Genomic DNA, 19,209 nt, shown 5'->3' on the forward strand with positions numbered 1-19,209 from the left:
TTGAAACCACAAAACTGAAAATGTCGACAGCCCTTAATGTTCGAAAAACAGCAAATTGAAAAGCAGATTTGCTGTTTTTCGAACATTAATGTTGAAGAAGAAAAAAGCAAGCAAGCCCCCCAGCACCCCCCTACTTTCTTATTCTAACTCTGAGATCGCACTACAGTGGGGAAAGGAACCCTTTCCCGATCCCCACTATAGTGCAATCCACCCCAGAATGTCGAATGTGCACTGAGCGAATCTCACTGTGCATTTGCTCATTGCACATTCAAACCTTTTTCCGTTCAGCATTTGCAAACTTTGCAGACTGCCTTTTGGAAAGGTTCTGTTCGCCCTTGTGCAATATGCACATTTAAAGGTAAACCAATATATATATATATATATATATATATATATATATATATATATATATATATATATATACACATACATACATAGGTTATGTGAACTTGGAATGTTGAAAGGTACTGTTCCAGGTCATCGTAACTGTGATTTTGAAAAGGTTGAATCCACAAGAGCTAATTTACACTAGCATTTGCTCTTGTGGATTTGTCATTTTGAATGGAGATCACACTATAGTGGGGATCAGAAAATTTACTCTTTCCCTCACTGTATTGCGATCTTGGAGTTTGTGTATATATAAGCAGCAGTGGGTGTGGGGGGCATGCAGCTCCCCTGCAAAACGTACATAGCACATAACACAATTTTGATGTGAATGCTGTATATCGAAGTGTTTGGAACTTTTCTGGATTTCCATGTCTGACATTGAACAGATGACCGTAGAAATCCAGGAGCGCTGCTGTACTACAATGCGAAGATGTAAAATTCAAAATTGCATTTCAGCAGTTTCGACCTTTTACTTCTAATTTATTTTGGTTTTTGACATTTAAAAATGTACAAATAAACACTAGCAATTATTATTTTCAATTTTAGGATCATAAACATATATATATATATATATATATATATATATATATATATACATGGTTCCCGTTTACAAGCTCGAATTGCGACATACTCGAAACGCGGAAAGCCGAAACCAGAAGACCGAAACCGCACAATCTCGAATAAGCAAAACAACGAAACTATCCCAAACAGCAGCTACGCAATATGAAAAGCTCGAAAAACCTCGAAAAAATAATAAAATAATTTATTAACCAGAGAATTATTCCTTCTCTGTCCTAAAATATTAAATAAACAAGAACCAGTGCAACATAACAACTTCAGTGCACAGACAACAAAATAGGAGCACGCCAGCTAACAATATCGGCTTTTGTGCTAAACCGCACGCCAGAAATCCAAATTAAATATTCATCAGTTTCTCCAACAACAGGACTTATCCTCTTCTCATCTCAAATCTTCAGTAATCTGGCAATAGCCATCAGAAATTCTAAACATGCATAACTTGATCTATGCTTTAATACATGCTCAAATTTAGCATGGCGACGTAAAACCTTCCGTTTCTTGGGTGAAGGAGGTGTACCACAGCTCATACGAATCCTAAGCTCATCCACCCTATCTTGCTCTCTAGCCAGCACTTTCATGAGTGCTGATAGGTCGGTCTGTCTGTGGCCCAGCAAACTCTTTAGCCTATGGTGCCATGCCTCTACACTATTCTGTGTACGAGGCAAAAACAATGTATTTAACTCATCCACTTTCCAGAACAAAATTGGAAACAATGGTGGAAACCGATAAAAAACAGTAGTCCTGGTACAGAACTTACGAACCTTGCCGAGCACATACCAATCAGAAAAGTATCGCAGCAGTTCCATACCTTCAGCAGGAAACACTGCTTTAACTTCATCAAAACCCCCGATTACATCACTCTCAGGCAAAAATGCTAATGCGATCAAACATTTCACATGCAACTGAAACAAAAAGTCTGTATTATACAGATGTGCAAGACCCAATTGTTGAACCTTTCTCCATATATTCTGTGAGAAATTAAATAGACATCCTTTAGCTGTAACACCCTGTAAATTTATCAGTATACTTCTGGCTGCTATCTCAAAGTCACTTAACACGTACTTCACAGATATTTCCAATCCATTTTCGTCCATTAAGCGCAACACACAATTCCACATGTAATTGTACGATTTAAGTGACTTCTTATTCATTATACAATATAATAATGGCACACTCTTATGGAACCCTCCGTATTGAATCAGCCCATGGATACTATACAACTGCCGGCACAATATCCCTTTGTAGAAGAACGTGCCATCAACAAGCCAAATAGTGGCAGTACTTAAATCAACTAAATTTTGCTTAGTGGAAAACACCGCCACTGCTGTATCTGTGACAGCATCTACTGTAGTCTTAGTTAGAAATACCCCAGACTTAGTTGCAAAGTCATTTACATTTATATCTTGCAAGTTTGCAATGCGACTACTACAACATTGTGATACCTTACGTCGCATCCTTCCAACCTGCTGCACTAGTGCTTTACGAGCAGGCAAACTGGGAGCAATCACAGTAGAAGTTGACGCCAACACATCGTCCACAAGCAAACAAGGAGTATCTCTGGAGTTCCTCGCCTTCACCTTCAAACTATGGCATACTCTGTACTGCTCAACTTCAACAGGGTCTCCAGGATGCATATGCCTCACTGACTACAACAACTGTTCCCCATTCGGCACACTCATAGACACAGCCCTACCTTTGCATTTTTCATCACGTTTCCATTTACAGCACCAGTAAGTCTTTTGTTTGTAGATCTTCTCTCTATGTAATACATAGCCATCTAGCAAAAGCACCGGAGCTCCTTTCTGCGATAAGACAGTCACATAAATGTCACCAATCGAACCTGGGGCAGTGTAATTACCATCTACAGGCTGCATGTTAATGAAACTATGTAACACTCGGCAGTGACAGATACTTGTCTTTGTTTAGCATAGCAGTCAGCCACTTCTATACCTTTTAAATTTCGCACTTCTCGTCTTTCGAGGTTCTGATCTTTTGCCTTTATAGTCTCGAGATACTGCATTTCGATCATGTAGCAATTCGAGCTTGTAAACGGGAACCATATATATATATATATATATATATATATATATATATATATATATATATATATATAGATAGATATAGATATATATATATATAAAACTATATATATGTATATATATATATATATATATATATATATATATATATATATATATATATATATATATATATATACAGTATTAGAGTTTGGACATCCTTCTTAGTATATAAATTTGAAAATAAACAGTAGAGCCTTTGAGAGAATTCAGTGGTATATAACTAAAATAGATTCTCTCAACTTTTTGTCATATTATGACAGACTTAAATTCTTAAATATTTTATACTAACTTACAGATAACTGCTAGAAGAAATAGTCAGTGTCAGTGACTTAGCAGGTAGCACATTTGCCTTAGATGCTGGAAGATTAGATGAGTGGTTTTATTCCCACACCAGGTGCTTGGTTTTATACTGACACTGCAGTGCAGCATGAGTAAGGTGCCATCCCTTGTATGAGACGTTAAACCAAAAGACCTTCTGCCTGAGTTGACGGTAACTCAAGTGCACGTAAAAGTCATATGACACTTTTCAGAAAAGAGCAAGAGCAGGGCAATACCCCCAGTGCCCTTGACAAATTCTCTCTTAGTATGAACACCAAGTTGAGACTCCCATTAAAAGAGGACAGTGGTCTAGTGGGCTAGCCTTGTAAACAAAGTGTCAATGAATAAAATAAATCATGGTCTTTAAGGCATGTAAGGACCCATTTCTTTTTTGAATTTCCTGCTGTAACTATGAAAACTGCATGAAAATAAAAGACTTTGATTTATAAAATAAGCAATACAAAAATAATTAGGTTTTCGGTTGTCAAGTATTTGTATAAATGTCCTAACGAATGTAAAGGAATGGGACACCAGGGATTGCTAGAAGACATGACTGGATAATGTTACAGGGATGAGAAAAATAAGATTTGGTATATAGCAGATTTATATGGCTCTACATCCTAGCTCATGATCTGAATTTGAATCTGCACATGATAGAAGCACACATTAAACTCCCTCCCTTTCCTACATGTTGAGTATTGCCATCATTTGGCAAACTACAGTCCTGGACTACAGAATTCAGAACACTGATATATGGACAAGAGGAGGCTCTGAGAGAAGGCAACACCAACAGAATAAAAGATATTTTCATGTGGGTTGGCACATAGTGAGGCATCATTTGCTGTACCCCATACACTTCTAAAGTCCCATTTCTCCTGCATGACACTGATAGGACAAAGGCAATTTATAATAAACAGGCTATAGGATTTGTACCTAAAGCTGTATCGGAAAAGATTAGCAGGAGAGTGTGTGTATGTGTGCGTGTATATGTGTGTGTGAGAGTGTGTATTTTACGTACACACACACACACACACACACACACACACACATATATATATATATATATATATATATATATATATATGCATGCACATATACATTATATATCCATTATATATGTATGCATGTATATATATATATATATATATATATATATATATATATATATATATATAAAATGGGTATGTGTATGCATGAGTGTCTGTAGACACAGACGTGCGCACATACACACACACACACACACACACACACACACACACACACACACACACACACACACACACACACACACAGATATGGCTCTTGTGTTACTGTACAACTGGTTGTGTTTTGGTTTCACAAAATTCTATATTGGTGTGTCAGAACTGGTCAAAACGTAGGATGTGTTGAGTTGAAAAAGAATAGAGCGGTGGTTATTGAATGCAGTAAATAAAAATGAGTAGCAGTGAAGAAACTTTCATTTATAATAAATGTTTCATTGGGACTGTGTGCGTGTGTGTGTGTGTGTGTGTGTGTGTGTGTGTGTGTGTGTGTGTGTGTGTGTGTGTTAGTCCTGCTCCTTCCTATTGCTTCATTTTAATGTATTTGAACTGCTCCCTTTTCTAGGCTTCTAAATTTATTTTCTCCTTATTAAGAAATGCAAAACAAATAAACAAGATAAAGCCTTCTCTACATAGTACAGAACCATAAATGGCCACTTTGCTTCTCAGAGGCTAAATAAATGAAAAGCGAATTACTGTTGGCATGACTGAAAGTTTCAATAAACAGAAAGGCTATCTTTTGTAGCTGCTTGGATCACTGAGAGGGCATGACTGACATAATTGCTTAGCGAGTATAGCCATTGCTACACAAGATAGGATTACCCCATCTCCTCTTTCCCTTCAAACAACCATTCAGTTACACTTTTTGAAATTAAGCAATGTTGTAAACAGAGCTGCCTACCTATCCTTTTAATCCGCATGTTACAAAGTGTCACTTTGTGGTTTCACCAACACAGGCGTAGCCCTATTGACTGTCCTGGCAAAATAATGGAGATAGAATGCAAAAGAATAGCAGTCACCATACCAAAATATCAGTGCCATGGCAATGCTTATTATCACCCCTCCCTGATGTCTGTTCACTTTCTCTGGACTATCTGCTTCCTGCTTGAAACAATAGTGTACTGCAGTGGCTGTGCTAAATTTGTTTCGAGTAACTCACATTCACATAACTCCTACATCCAAACATTCCAGGCAGAATATAAGATGCAGCAGAATACCAACTTTACATTCTCTTAACCATAGTCCATATGATGTTTTGGTTTGTATAGGTATCAGTAAACAAGATACTCTGATAAGTTATCACTACACCTATTTACCCATCCCCAAAACCATTCTCTTATGAGATTTTGCTAAGAGATTAAAATGCTTTTAATGATTTGCTTCAGTGATATTTAGAAGAAGCTAATATCATTTGCATACTTTATATGCCAAGCAGTCTTCACTTTATATTAGGCTGTGAGCATTTTTCCATCATACTTTATGAAAAAATGGTTTACAAAGGACTGCAACCTCCTTCTGTATGGAACTAGCTTAAGCAGATTACTATCTTGAAGCTCTATTGAGAACTAACTATGTTAACAACTTTTCTGAGCAACAATAAAATATCTAATAGTTTTTTCAACTTAGAGATAATTACCTACATTATCCTACATGGCACAAGGCCAGTATGGATTTAAAAGATTAACATATGAGTATTCTACAAGAAAAGCTGTGCAATATTGGCTATAACAGACTTCTGAATAAAGTAAAGTAATTGTATGCTTCCTTTTAACTTTAACACAGCATATGTTAACCTTTATTACAAAAGAATTTTACCTACAAATTTATAAAATGACAGATGTGAACACAATTCTTTGTCTTTATAATCTTATTGATTCTTTAATGCAAATCTACTTTTTATGCTGAACTCCAGATATGATCTCTATTCTCCAGCATATGTCTTGTTTTTATCTTAACTGCTGTTAACCTCTACTATAAACATGTAAAATTTAAGTATCACATGTATAGTCTTTTCTGTTTTATGTTTCAAGTACTCTGTATGTACAGTTCAGCTGGTGTTAGCTGAAAACATAAGCCCTAAATATATCAATATATCTACTTGGTCTGTTTTATTCTTGCTTATCTATCAATTTTATTTTTCTTTCCTCCCTCTGTTGAATACCATTTGACTAGTGTTATGATAATTAATTTTAAAATTTTGAAATTAAATTATTTTCAGCATGTTTTTTCCTATAGATTTTAATATCTTCATAATACCATTATTAAACACTTTAAAAAGTAAAACTAAATTATATTTTCCCACTTTGGTGCATCCATTTCAACTTGTATAGAGTTTTTACATATATATATATATATATATATATATATATATGTATGTATATATATATAGAGAGAGAGAGAGAGAAGTTTTTGCATGGTATTCTGTGTTTAGAGTTTGTACTGTGAACCACTTGCTGTTGCACAGTTTACTGATCACCTTAATCAAATTTGCAGATATCAATCTTGACTTCAAATTTGTCATGTTAGTATTCAATTTTTGTTAGCAAATGCTGCTTCCATGTCTTAAAAAGAGAAAAAAACTTCCATTCACTTACACCTATATACTTTGGAGTTACAATTTGTAACCTAAAATGTGTTAGTTGTGTTGTTTTCTACATGTGAACATTACAGATTTGAAAGTCAAATTTTCAATGTTTTTTTTTTCTTTTAATATTATGTATGAAAACATTTTTGTGAAGTATCTGGCAAAGTTATTGATCACTTTTTGTTGAATTGTTCCTCTTCCCTATTTACGATATTATAATTACTATAATCCCTTCATAAAAATCAAACAATTATTGTCCATTTATTTATAGGATTTATCTAAAGATCACCTAGTACAGAATCTTGTCCAGATGATTTATTACCTTTTCACTTATTTATTTTAATTTACTCAGTACTTTTGTAATATTTTCAAAATTAAAGACTTATTTTCCATAATCTTTTAAACTCCTTTGATAGCTTCTATTTCATAAAGCTGTTCTGCTTGGAACATGCTACTATAAAATGTTCATCATTCTTCTTCTTTTCTATGATAATCTTATGAACTTTTATATTTGTTCCTATCGACATACATTCCAAAATCCTTTTTCATTTCTGCTTACTATTGCCTAAAGCATCTCTTTCCATGTTCTTTTTTTTTTTTTTGCATTGTAGTATGTTTGTTCTTATCGTTGGAGGGAAGCATTCTAGCTTATCATTGGGAGCGATAAGCACTAGGTAGCCTATCTACCACAAGATCCAGGTACAGATTTTTTGTTTTAGCACTTGAATTTGCTTATTTGTGCTCAGCACTTGTTCAGAACTTGTTGCTAGCACTAAATAAGCTACAAATTACTACAGCACTCAACCTTCCTCTACCTAGAGGAAAACAGTTATTCTACTTACTTTTCTCACTTGCTTAGGGAAAAACAGCTCTTATACTCACTTTCCTCACTTGTCTAGAGGAAAGTAGTTTTTTATTCAGGCACATCCAAGGGTCAGCTCCCAGTGTTCTCTTCTGTAAAATCTGATGAATCTGGGCATCTTGGGGCAATGTAGAAATTGCCTCATGTACACAGACAACCCTCTCCTCCTACCACCTAACACCACAACCTGTGAGAGATGCACTTATCTAGCCAAACTGTCGGTAAAGCTCTCTCCAACCAAGACTGAACTTGACAATCACGAGGAAAAGGTAAACACTTGCACCACACCACACTCATCACATAGTCCCACTAAACCTACACCACCAAAATCCACACATAGAAACACAAAAACATTCACGGAGGCTCTCAATAATAATCTGCTTAAGCAACAGAGACCTGCAAAGCAGAAATGCAAGCAACCTCCACCTCCCAACACAACCCAAATGACACATAGCCCACAGACTCAGTGTGCCGCTCAACCACAGCCCATAAGGCAAAACAATGTACCCAACACACTAGTCATAGGTGACTCCATAGTCAGGCACACTGATGTCCCACTCACCAGGCTAAACAAGGAGAAGGTTACTGTCAGCTGCCTGTCAGGTGCTAGAATCCACCACATAACCCATGCACTCAGGTCACATCACAACAAGTACAAATATGACTCTGTCATTGTCCATGTTGGTGTGAATGACCTGAGACATATCTCCCTGGAATACATGAAAAGAGACATAGAAGAACTCTCCAATCTTGTAGTCCAGGCAGGTATGACCCTAACCCTGAGTAGCATCCTGCCATCGCCCAGAATGATACTGCAGTACAAGGACAAAATGACTGACTTCAACAATTGACTAAGCTTCTGGTGTCATTCTAAGAGGATCCAGTATCTGTCTGCCTGGGACGACATGGTCGACAGACCATGATGGTTTGCCAGAGATGGCCTGGACCTGTCACCCCTGGATTCCAGATACTAGCTCTTGCTGCCCCTTATAGTGCCTTTTTTAGGCAAGATTCAAATGAGAAATTCACCACCGTAGCAGGAACAGGCAAGCAAAAACTGAGGGTAATGCTACTCAGTGCTAGAAGTCTAAATCTCAAAATGCACTCACTCGAGGCACTCCTTAAAATAGAGAATATCGATATCTGTGCAGTGACTGAGACCTGGTTCAAGGCTCCAGAGAGCACCACCTGCATTGCCAGGCTATAACTCATACCACGCTTTTCGGCTGACTAACCTGGACCAGAACACCAAAGACGGAGGTCTGTCCATATTCATTAAAGATAACCACACCTCCAGGCTAGTTGCAAAGCAAAATGCATCTGAGGTTATCCAAGTACAACTAACTCTGGGCAAAACTAGAATCCAAATTGTAGCTTGCTACAGATCTCCCACTATGCCCCAGGATTTCCACTCCTCTTTTCTTGATATACTGGAAAATATTAGGGTTCAACCAAACACCCTAATAATGGGCGATTTCAACTACCCCACCATTAACTGGGAAAACTACTCATGTATCAACTCCTTCACTCAACACTTTCTGGAATTCATAAATTCCAATGCCCTGATTCAACTTATCCACACCCACACCGGGGGCAACAATATCCTAGACCTAGTCATTACCAACATGAGTGTCCAGTGTTCCACACCTGAAGTCAACTCCTCATTGGTCAGACCCGACCATAAGCTAATCACCTTAGATATCCACATCCCACCCCATTAAGGAAATCATGGTAAAAAATTATTCCAAAGCCAACTTCATGCTTCTTAAGACAGAAGTGGCAAATGTCAAGACACCCATGCAGATGGACAATACAATTACGACTGCTGAATCCTGCACAGATGCACTCTATAAGCACTTACACGAGTGCATGAATTGTGCTATACCAAACAGAACCAAGATGCTATCCTCCAAAAAAAGGAAGCCAATCTGCTGGTCCCCTTCCATAAAAAACTGTACAACAGAAGGAAGAAACTGTTGCAAAAGAGAGTAAAATCCCATGAGTGGAGGAGTTCCCTGGTCACCCTCAGTAAGAAGCTGAGATCCCTTATAAGACCCTCCAAAACTAGCTACGAAAACAAAATCACCACTGATTTTAGGGACAACCACAAAGCATACTATAGCTATGTCAAGAATCTCAATGGCAACACCCAGATCTGCTTTGAGTTACAGCACAACGGCATGAAAATTATAGGTTCAGTGCTAACTTTACCCCCCTCTTACCCCCTAAAAGGCCCATAACTATACAGGAAGAATGCAGAGTCCCTGTAATCACAACTACACAGGTAAAAGCTGCACTCTCTAAAGCCAAAAACACAGCATCCCAGGTTGCATTTTACATGAACTTCAGAATGAAATGGCTCTCCACCAAAGTACCATGTTCAATCATAGTCTCACATCAGGCTTTGTGCCCAATGAATGGCGCACAGCAACAGTTAAACAGTTATCCCAGTCCACAAAGGGGGACCCACCACTGATCCCGGGAACTTCTGTGGATCACTAGTGATATCTGCATTGCTTACTCTACTTATTTCCTTGTTTCACTTGAAAGAAAGTTACTGTTTGTCGTTTTTGCATTTAAGTTACCTGTAACACATTGCACTTAAGTTACCTGGCACTTGCTCACTAAAGCAATTATATAAGTCAGCATTAAAAATTAAAAGCACTACACCCTCACTCCCCACTGGCCCTGGTTTTCAATTATTAAGGAATTCCCAATATTATTCTAGCATGTCCAAAGGTCAGTTGTCAATCTCCTCTCCGGTCCAGCTGGTGAATCTGGGAATCTTGAGGCAATGTTACAACTGCCTCATGTACACAGACAACCCTCTCCTCCTCCCAACAAATTCCAACACATGTGAGAGATGCAACCATATAGCCAAACTGGAGGCTAAGCTCTCTCAACTCAGTACTGGCATAACCAGTCAGGAGGAGAAGGAAACCACACTCACTACAATTCCAGTCTCACATAGACCTACCACGACAGCAAACCAAACACATAATCACACAAAAACATACTCGGAGGCTCTAAATAAAGATCTGCCAAAGCAGCAGAGACCTCCAAAGCAGACACCCAAGCAGCCGCTACCCCAAAACAAAACACGTGCAACACATATCTCACAAAGCCAGTGTGCCAAACAGTCACAGCCCTTAAGACTAAACAACACACCTGATACACTTGTAATAGGTGACTCTATCGTCAGGCACACTGGCGTCCCGCTCACCAGGCTGAACAAGGAGAGGGTCACGGTGAGCAGCCTGTCGGGTGCTAGGATCCGCCACATAACACAAGCACTCAGGTCACTCCAAGGCAAGTACAAATATGACTCAGTCATTGTCCATGCTGGTGTGAATGACCTGAGACGTACCTCCCTGGACTACATGAAAAGAGACATAAAGGAGCTCTCTGAGCATGTAGCCCAGGCCGGTATGACCCTGACCTTGAGTAGCATCTTACCCTCACCAAGAATGATGCCACAATATGAAGACAAGATGATCAATTTCAACAATTGGCTTAAGTACTGGTGTCATTCAAAGGGGATCCAATGCCTGTCAGCTTGGGATGATATGCTCGACAAGCCACGATGCTTCACTAGGGACGGCTTGCACCTGTCACCCCTGGGCTTTAGGATATTGGCAAAGGCTCTTGCTACCCCCATAGTGCCTTTTTTAGGCAAGGCTCAAAAGACAAACCCACCTCCATAGGTATCACAAGGGATAAGAAACTAAGAGTAATGCTACTCAACGCCAGAAGTCTAAACCTCAAGATGCATGCACTCGAAACTCTCCTTAGCATGGATAACATCGATATCTGTGCAGTAACAGAAACCTGGTTCAGGGCTCCCGAGAGCACCCCAGCACTACCAGGTTATACCTCATACCATGCTTTTCGGCCCCAAAACTTGGACCAAACCACAAAAGGAGGGGAGTATCGATATTCATCAAAGATACCCACACCTCCAGGTTGGTGGCAAAGCACGAAGCATCAGAGACTATCCATGTGCAACTAACAGTGGGTAAAACTGCCTTCCAGTTTATAGCCTGCTACAGACCACCCTCCCAAACCCAGGAACCCCACTCGGCCTTCCTGAGAACACTGGAAAATATGAAGGTCTCTCCAAACACCATTATATTGGGCGACTTCAACTACCCACACATAGACTGGGAGCATTACTCTAGCTCCAACACCCTAGCCCAAAGGTTCCTAGAATTTATAAACTCAAATGCTATGGAACAACTTGTTACCACTCCCACAAGAGGGGAAAACATACTGGACCTGATCATCACCAACATGGGGACTCTATACTCCAGACCAGAAGTGTATCCCTCACTGGTAAGATCAGACCATAAACTAATCTCACTGGATATTCACATCCCGACCCCAACCCCTGCCCAGAAAACCACAGTGAAAAATTTCTCTAAAGCAAATTTCACACTCCTCAAAACTGAGGTGGAATCCTTCAAAGCCCCCGGGCCTGTGGAAAATACAGCCCAGACTGCAGAATCCTTTATAAATGCATTCTATGAACACCTTCAGGAATGCATGGATCATGCAATCCCAAATAAAACCAAGACCCAATCCTCCAAAGGCAGACGTCCTGTCTGGTGGACCCCAGCCATAAACAAACTATACAATAGAAGGAGGAAGCTACTAAATGATAGAGCAAAATCCCAAAAAGGGAAGGCATCACTGATCAGTATTAGCAAAAAACTACGGGCACACATAAAATTGTCTAAGGCCAGCTTCGAGAGAAAAATTGCACAGGACACTAAGGATAATCACAAGGCTTTCTTTAGTTATGTTAGGAACCTGGGTGGTAATTCCCAGATATGCTCAGAATTAGTCCAAAATGACAAAAAATACACCGAACCCACAGACATTGCCAACATCCTAGCTGACAGGTTCAGCGCAAACTTCTCACCCCCTCCCCACCAAAAGGGCAAATATCTATCCCAGCAGAGTGCTGCCCCCCTGACATCTTAGATGCCCACTCCAAAGCAAAAAACACAGCATCAATGGGACCAGATGGTGTCCCGGGCTGTGTCCTACATGAACTCCAAGAAGAGCTAAACCCAAACATAAAACTACTGTTCAATCTCAGCCTTACTACAGGATATGTGCCCAATGAGTGACGTACAGCAACAGTGGTCCCTCTCCATAAAGGTGGTGCCTCAACGGATCCTGGAAACTATCGCCCCATAAGCCTGACTAGCTTGGTCTGCAAAGCTATGGAAAGGATCATCATGGACCTCATAAATAAAGATATTGGGGACCTACAAACACTGGATCCTACCCAGTTCGGCTTTGTTAAGGGCAGATCCTGCCTCTTAAACCTGGTTAATTTCTTTGAAACAGTCACCAAGGCCATTGACGATGGGAAGGTGGTCCACACAGCCTACCTGGACCTCGCAAAAGCCTTCGATGCAATACCCCACTCGAGCATTATAGATAAGCTCACCAGCTTAAATATAAACCCCTATGTCACTAGATGGATTGCAAACTGGCTCAAGGACAGAACCAACATGGTTAGAATTGCTGGTGCCATGTCAGACACCAAACCAGTTACAAGTGGTGTCCCACAAGGCTCAGTCCTGGGACCTCTCTTGTTCGGTATATATTTCTCGGAGGTACAGGCCAACATGGAAGGACTGTGGCTGACCAAGTTCGCAGATGACTGCAAACTGGGCGCCATAATCGACTCTCCAGCCGACACAAGCATCCTCCAAAAGGGCCTCATAGAAACAGACAACTGGTGCCAGAGCCATGGCCTCAAGCTAAATGCCAAAAGTGTATAGTCATCCCTTTGGCAAAACAAAGTGCCCACAAATTACCACATAGGTGGTAATCCATTAAGTACAGAAGAAGTAATTAGGGACCTGGGGACCCAAGTTGATAGCAATCTCTCATTTGACAACCACATGGCCAAAGTGGTTAGAAAAACATTTTATATAGCCCACCTAATCATAAAGGGATTCACATCTAGATCAGGGAGGTCATCGTGCCTCTTTACTCATCCCTCATCAGGCCCATAATTGAGTACAATGCCCCTTTTGGGATGTACCTTACCAGACACCTGCAGCAACTGGAAAGACCCCAAAAGTACCTCACCAAGAGGATCAAAGGGCTCAAACAGATGCCATATGCTGCCCGGTTAAAGAAACTCCAGCTCTACTCAGTGGCATACCACCTGTTCAGAGGCGATCTGTGCCTGACGTATAAAGCCATGTCCAACCCAGAATTAATGGACATGCTGCACATCAGAAAATCCAAATCCCATCGAGCTATGAGCTTGAGAGACTTGAACCTCAGCACTGAAATAAATAGGACATGCTGGAGGGACAGATTCATAACCCAGAGGCTCCCTTCACTCTGGAATAAAATCCCAGTCCAGGTTAGGCAGAGTCCCTCATTGACTCTCTTCAAGAGGAATCTTGATGAGTGGATGGGAGATCGTAGGTTTACCCTGGGTATCACTTTTGTGTCACTGTTAGACAGAGGCACAGTATACTAACCTCGAAAAAGGGCATAGCAAAATAAATTTAAAATGAGTGGCGAAAGCCAAACACATTCTGGCTAGGCTTATAAATGCCCTAGGGCAGATAGCCCAGTATGAACCTATGAACCTATGAACCTATGAATGTCAATCAAGCATAGCAAAATAAATTTAAAATGGGTGGCGAAAGCCAAACACATTCTGGCTAGGCTTATAAATGCCCTAGGGCAGATAGCCTAGTATGAACCTATGAACCTATGAACCTATGAACTATCGCCCCATTAGCCTGATGAACCTGGTCTGTAAGGCCATGGAATGTATCATCATGGAACTCATAAACAAAGACATTGGTAACCTCCAAACTCTGGACCCCATCCAGTTCCAGTTTGTGAAAGGCAGATCATGGTTCTGAACCTGATCGACTTCTTTGAGGCAGTTACCAAAGCTGTAGACGAGGGTAAGGTGGTTCACACAGCCTATCTTGACCTCGCCAAGGCTTTCAACATCATCCCTCATTCTGAAATTATAGCTAAACTCACTAAACTAGGTAGAAATCCCTACATCATAAGATGAGTTGCCAATTGGCTCACTGACAGAACCCACAATGTAAAAGTTGCAGACTCCAAATATGACTTCAAACCAGTGACAAGTGGAGTACCACAGGGTTCAGTCCTGGGACCTCTCCTTTTTGGTATCTACTTCTCTGAAGTACAGGCTAACACAGAAGGTCTTTGGCTAACAAAGTTCGCAAATGGCTGCAAACTAGGAGCCATAGTTGAGTCCCCAAATGATGTGGACATCGTACAGAAGGGCCTCACTGAGACAGATGCCTGGTGTCAGAGCCATGGCCTCAAGCTCAATGTCAAAAAGTGCACTGTCATCCCCTTTGGTAAAAACTCTGTACCCATGAACTAACACATAGGTGGCAGTCTACTTAATGCCAAATGTGTGATAAGAGACCTTGGGACACAGGTGGACAGTAGTCTCTCCTTTGATAATCACATCACCACAGTGGTCAGGAAATCCTTCTGCGTGGCTCACCTCATCACAAAAGGTTTCTCATCCAGGAAAAAAAGAGGTCATTGTTCCCCTCTACTCATCACTCATTAGACCCATTATAGAGTACAATGCCCCTTTTGGTATGTACCTCACAAGACATCTACAACAACTGGAAAGGCCACAGAAATACCTCACAAAGAGGATTACTGTCCTCAAACAGATGCCCTATGCAGACCATCTCAAAAAACTCCAGCTTTATTCCATTGCATATCGCCTACTCAGAGGCGATCTCTGCCTAACATACAAAGCTATGTCAAACCCAGAACTGTTGGACATGCTCCACTTAAAGAAATCCCAATCCCTCTGAGCTACACGCTCTAGGGACCTAAACCTTGTCACCACAATAAACAGAACATGCTGGAGGGATAGATTCATGTCCCAGAGACTTCCCATACTCTGGAACAGACTACCTATCTATGTCAAACAGAGCTCCTCATTAGCACTCTTCAAGAAAAATCTTGATGATTGGATGGGAAATAGGAAGTTCACCCCAGGGATCACTTCTGTGGCTCTGCTCGACAGGGGCACAGGAAAATAATTTTCTTGGGTGGCAAAAGCCAGGGTATCTTTTTGGCTAGGCTTATGTAGGCCCTAGGGCTAATAGCCTAGTACCTACCTATGAACCTATAAATAAGAGCCCAAAACTGATTACCTATATGTCTGCTTTTAAACTTATTTAACCCTTTTTTATTTTCCAGTTTTCTATGTAACCTCTCTGTAGTATTACCATCTTTTGTATTGATGTGTTAAGTGATCACTCTCAGTTCATATTAGAACAAAAACATTACAGTTCATCCTGCTGTTCCCTTTCAAATTAATATTCTATTGTATAACCTTCCTCTTTGTATAGGTAATTAGTAATAGTATTTATTTTCCAGTCTTATGTATTAGCAACTCTCAAATCATGTTTCCTCTTTATCTTAGTAAGTTAAGTCCATGACTACCTACTAACTTTTTATATCTGATCTGTATATGTTGTGAACGGACACTTACTTGTATTAATACTAAAGTAATTGAGCCACCTGGATATTGCCAGTTGTGCTGAAATATCAGTGGCAAAATTCCTGATGAATTTTAAGAATACTTAGAAATGTCATCACTGTGTGCCATTTTCAATGTTTTGTTATTTAAAAAAATAACTATACTTCAGTGATAACTTTATGTGTGCTATGTGCTATTTAAATGCTTAAATGTGTCATTCTGGTCAGAATTTTATGTCTTACTTTTGTTAGTTTATTGATAATGTTATTTTATTTATGAGTTTATTAAATAAACCATTGATTTATTGTGCATAATTAATTATCCACTTTAAAATGTTAGAATTCACGGTTTCCCGTAAATCTGGTAAAAACGTAATGCCTTTCTTTGGTTAGCTGATTGATGCTAATGATCCATTTTAAGATGTTAGAATTCATGATTTTCTATAATCCTGCAGGCAATTTATGAGAAAAGTTGCAGTTTTACAGAGATGGGGTCCTTGCAGCTGAATTTAAAAATGTTATTTACAAAGATATTGACTATTTTTTCATAAATCATTACAATCTTGATGGACTATATTCCATAACTCCTTTTGGATTTAATATATCAGCTAGTAAAATAATTATGATAAATTTATCAGCATAATCTTCCTGGTGTAATAATTTTCCCATAAAACTAAGGCTGGAACTGTCAAGAAGTAGCATGTTTTAATATTGCTATGCTTATAACGATTAAACTGTGGATTTAAACAACATTTTGTATTTTTTTCTGAGGTAGTATACTTTTGTCATAACTCCAGTTAATAGCTGGGTGCCTTCTGAGAAAGAATCCATCCATCCAGCCTCAACCCCTTTCTCCCATTTTGCATGTGATCACTGAATATTTATAATGTCATATCTGATCTAGTGGAAACTCTTCCTTATTTGGTGTCTCACAATATGACCAAGGACAGCATGGTTTGTAGCTCAGCTGGGGAAGAAAAGCCAAATAAGTGAGCAGCACTGATAAATCAACTATATTTGGATACAACCGAGTTAAACTCATTATCTGTGTCCACACAATGGAAATTATGTCGAATATAGCTGGGAAATTCAAGAAGGGGGAACAAAAAAAAACTTTAATCTTTCAAGCTGTGGTGAAAGAATAGTTATACACTCATAAACAAGACTTGGAAAATAGGAAAGGCATAACAATCTAGGAGTTCAGTCATGGGAGAGGGACTGCAAGGTAATGATGTTGGAAAATTCTTACAAGTTAAACTGTATGAGAGTTTGCATTTCTTTCCTCTGGGTTTGTGACAAGTGTGTGCTATCAGCCTCAGGCCACCATGAAACCACAGGGAAGTTTCTGTGATAAAATATCTTTAAACTCTTGAATGTCTTTAATAAGGTACAAATTTTAGGTGTTGTCATAGAAGGAACAATACTTATTTTGATGGACTGTTCAATCCAGCTCTACAAAGACTTTTCTACTGAGGTTGCAGGAATGGGATTTCCCCCTTCTTGAATTTCCTAGCTATGTTGCTCTTTAAATGGAAGGTATCAGTTAAAATTTTCAAGAAAGCAGACCCAGCCTTGCAATGTTTGTAGCAGAACCTGCTTTCAGTGGCTAGTGATAACTTTATCAGCACCTGCATCATCTGTTTTATGTGTCATATGTAATAGAAGAAGCAAAGTGTAAGATGCATTGCACACCTGCTAAGTATGCAGTCTTTGCTAGGAATGTGCCAGATGCCCTGTGCAGTAGCATCATTTTAAGTCATACTAGGGATGGGCTAAGTAATCCTTGCTCACTAAACTGCAAGCTGTCCATCTGGCATACTACATAGTAGATAGAGGGCTGGGCAACTGAGAGACCAAACTGAGTCAGAAATGGCTGTAACACCTCTCAGTTCTGATATGTCATTCTTTGACTTTGGATAGTATATATGCCGCCATAGAATCAGCTAGGTTGATCAGCATCTTGGGGCTTGGAGCTAATAACACTAAATGCAAGAAATATCCATCATGAATGCCAGGTTGTTTCTTCTGCAGTACTTCTTTCTAGAACATCAGTCCATGCTTCTGATGGCTGAAACTTCATGTCTAGACTTGATTAGCATGGCTGTTTGTAGAGGTAGCCCAGTTTATTTTACCCATGAACTGCAACCACCAGTAGTTGTGTTAATTTATGTATTATAGATTGTAGGTGCCCTCATCTTGTAGAACACTATTTCATTTATGGTTATATTATTAACTTATTTTCTCCCTTGATGCTGTTTGTGGATTATGTAGACTTTATCTTTTCCCTTGATATGTGAAGCTGAAGTACACCTTTTAAGATACATGCTTTTTGTTGTTTCTTTCTCAGTAAGCATGTTGAGATAATATTGAGAGTTGAAAGTGATAATGCATCACTATAAATGCTTAGAGAATATATGGCTAGGTGAACCACTGAAGGTTTTTTCTAACTCTTCTAGCAGAAGTGAGGCTATTTTGTTTCAACATCTTGGATGGTCTTTACTAAAATATGTACACGATAGTGAGGGGAGTGGAGTATGGCCAAGGTTGAAGCACCCTTAAATAAATATGTTGCTGCTACACTTTATGACCCTAATGAAAGCAGTCCTAGGTTATTAACTATCTTTTTTAGAAATCTGTAGGTTTATAGCATGGATAACTCCCCAGTATTTTATGGGAGATTTTAAGGTGGTTTTCAACAAAGTGCTAGATACCTCTTTCAGCTCTGTGAGGCACTGTAAGTCAATGGGAATTCTCAGCTTAGTGGCCTTAAGGAAGGTCATGGGTTTATAGGAGCCATGCTATTCTTTTTCCACTCCTTCTGTCACC

The sequence above is a fragment of the Protopterus annectens genome, chromosome 3.part1, assembly GCF_019279795.1.
Source record: "Protopterus annectens isolate FY-2018-M chromosome 3.part1, PAN1.0, whole genome shotgun sequence".
In the NCBI taxonomy this organism is placed as follows: Eukaryota; Metazoa; Chordata; order Ceratodontiformes; family Protopteridae; genus Protopterus; species Protopterus annectens.